The following is a 3,414-nucleotide window of genomic DNA, read 5'->3' as shown; positions in this document are numbered from 1 at the left end:
CCCCCCCCACAGGGCCTGGGGCGGTAGCCAGGGACCGGTGTCCCCCTGCAGGGGCTCAAGCAGCGATAACCTCTGCTCCCTGCAGCTCCGTCACCTCTGTGGGTGGAGCCGGGCCCGCCCCACCTCATATGCCTCCCCCTGCACAGGCAGAGCTGGGCAGAGCCTGGAAACCAAGTCAGAGGAGCAACACCTTTGTAAAAAGTCCTCCTGCCAGTCACAGGGAGCCCAGGAGCCACCAGCATGGGTAGGCCTGATGGGAGGGGGCAGGGGCACCAGGGGGAGCAGGAGTGCTGGTGCACAGGGGGCTGTCAGGGCTGTGGATGCTGGTCTTGTTGTCACCAGTGGCTGGGGGGAGTGGTGAGGGAGGGGGTGCCACTGAGGGGGGAAACCGGGCAACCCGGAGGTCTGTGGGGTCTGGGGAAGTTGCAGGGCACCTGATGTCCCCGCCCACGAGATCATGGCGCTCACGGGGCACCCAGACTCCGAGATTGTGGTCATTTTGACCTGCCTGCCTGCTGGGGACTGTTGGTGCTGTGTTCCCACGCTGCTGGGCACAGTGTGCTTGGAGCTGCACCCATGTAGGTGACGGTGCGCAGGACCTCCGTCTCTCTACTGGGTGCTGGGTGACCATCTTTGTACTTCTCTTGCCTCTGGCTGGCGAGGTGACTGTGGAGTTCCAGAGAGAGCCCTGGTCTAAGAGGAGTTGTGGTTCCTGTCTTTGTGACAGTTCTGCACTGTCCTTGGGGTTAACCTGAGAGAAGCCACAGGAGCTGAATGGCGGGTTCTCATGCGGGCAGGGCATGAGCAGGACAGCGAGGACACAGCTCGACTCCGAGGACACAGCTCGACTCCTGCCTTGCTTCAGGGTTAACAAGGCTCTTCCATTAATGCAGACCCAGGGAGACGCAGTGCAGACCCAGAGCGCCAGAGACCAGCCCTGCCTTCTTCTTTCTTAAAGATGGGGAAACTGAGTCAAGTGACTCCCTGAAAGTTGTGCCGTGGGAGGACCCAGACCAGCACTTTGCTGCTGACGTGGCCACATGGTTGAGAGAAGGGGACCTGAGCGTGGTCTGCTTGCATTTATATTCCAGTTCCAACTCGCTCGACCCCTGTGATCTTGCTTCAGTAAAGCAAGCTCTTTGGGGGCCTCGACTTCCCCACCCATTAGGCAGAGATGCCGGTGGCTGCCTCACGGTTGCAGTGGGGAGATGCGAGTCCGTGCTCAGCACCGCACTAGTTTGAAACCACTTACTGGTTTGGAAGTAGAAGCAGTGTGTGGTTCACACTTTGGACTTCTAATAGTGCTCATTCCAGAAAGACCTGCAACTTCCTGAAGAGTGATCGTTTCTTTCTGAACAAGAACAGGGATGTTTGTGTCTGTGATTATGGGAACAAAATGCCAGAAGTCATAGAGGGCAGCTATTTCAGGCCTCTTCATTAAGCCTATGGTTTTAGACGGTCGTGTGTAGAAACCTTTGTAAAAGGTGGGAGAATATCTGTAACCTAAAGCAATAAGTCGTGCACTTCAGATGGCCTCTGTCATGGTTCAGTTGTGTCCCCACAAAATTCATACGTTGAAGCCGGAACCCCCAGTACCGTAGAGTGCGCCCTTCCTTATTTGGGACTAGGGTTGTTGCAGGTGTAGTCAGTTAAGGTGAGGCTATAGTGGGGTGGGGGCAGTCCTAATCCACTGTGACTAGTGCCCTTAGAACAAGGAAATTTGGACACAGACTCATACCCAGGGACAACGCCAGGTGAAGATGGTGGCAGAGATCGAGGTGACGCTTCCACAAGCCAAGGAACGCCAGGAGTGCCAGCAACACGCCAGCTTGGGGAGAGGCCAGGGACAGATTCTCCCTCATGGCCTCTGGGGGAACCAACCCTACCAACACCTGGGCTCGGACCTCCAGCCCCAACTGTGAGACGACACATTCCATTGTTTTAAGCCACCCAGTGTGAGGCACCTTGTATGGCAGCCCTAGGAAACCAAGGCACCGGCCAGGAGCTACCCCAGGCCTGAGCAGGGCATGCCCAGCTGTGGGAGGAGCTGTTTAATGAGAGGTGATGGCAAGGCTGTCAAGGACATGCCAGACCCGAGCGATGGATGGGACAGGCACAGGGACACAGCGTGTCACTCACATAGGCAAGCAGGACGGGGGGCGATGTTTACTGCAGCTAAGTGGTTTCCTGCTCCACATCTCTCTTCTAGGGGCTGGGCAGGAATCCCCCCACCTCACCAAGCCCAGGTGGCCAGGGGAGCTGGGGGGCCTCACCGCCTGCCATCCTCTCATGTTCCAGGAGGACCCCAAGGCGTCTGCCAGGACTCGGCTTGCCTGGTGGCCTGTGTGTGAGGTCCCCGGGCTGAGCTGTTCCCTACAGCAGCGTCATGCCACGTCACTTGGTAGAGCCTCATTCTCCCGGGAGTGCCGGTCTCCCCACATTTCTCGTTTCCTGCTGTTGGGGTTTAGGTGACTTTCTTAGTTCTCGAAGGACTGATAACACATTTGCTTCCCAGGGTGACATCACCAGGCCCTTCCGCTTCTAGTCAGTGTGAGGGACCCCGGAGGAGCTGCCTCTTCTTCGAGGGCCACCTCCTCACCCCTGCCAGGGCTCCCCACAGGGAATTCTTGTCCGTGTTCTAAGTCAGGCCATTCTGAACATCCATCCACACTTGGTGAAGAATCTACCCAGTTGTCTTCCTGAGATGCAGTAAATAACAAACCCTGTTTTATTCATGCAGATTCAATCTTATAACCAACTGCAAAGAAGGTGGCAGCATCTCTAGGTGAAGGATGGGGGTCCAGAGTTCAGGACTCTGATCGAGGCCACATGCTGAGGGAGAAGGTCTCTGTGCTGACGTTCGACCTCCTCTTTCCAAAGGCCTATGTCTTTCCATGAACCGGATGCAGGGGCGATACTGAGAGATTCTCTCTGTGACTCAAAAGCCACTGTTGCCATTAGGGAGGCCAAGCTAAGTTCTTGCAGGGGCCATTGCCTTCCCTGGGGTCCTCGTGGAACCTGCTTTGTCATTCACTTCATTCCTGCCTTACAAAACCATTTTCAGAGCAATCAACAGAGCTTGGATTCAGCCAATCCAATTGAAAAGGCAGGTATCAGGTATGCGCTTCTAAGCTGCTAGGTAGAAAAATGTGGCTTTAAGAAAAAATAAGAAGATTTTGCCAACAAATAAAATTCAGTAGGAAATTTGAGCCTTAGTTATACATAAATAGTGATGAAAGATCTATATTTAAAGAGTTTGAGGCAAACCCATGTGTATTAGCTGCCTATTACCGCTGTAACAAAATACCCCAAACTTAGTGGCCTAAAACAATGTCATCTCACAGTTCTGGAGGGCAGAAGTCCAAATCGATTGCACTGGGCTGAAATCACGGTGCCAGCAGGGCTGTGTCTGTG

This window comes from Propithecus coquereli, unplaced genomic scaffold (genome assembly GCF_000956105.1).
Source record: "Propithecus coquereli isolate 6110/MARCELLA unplaced genomic scaffold, Pcoq_1.0 Scaffold212, whole genome shotgun sequence".
NCBI lineage: Eukaryota > Metazoa > Chordata > Mammalia > Primates > Indriidae > Propithecus > Propithecus coquereli.
Note: the sequence above shows the minus strand (reverse complement) of the source record.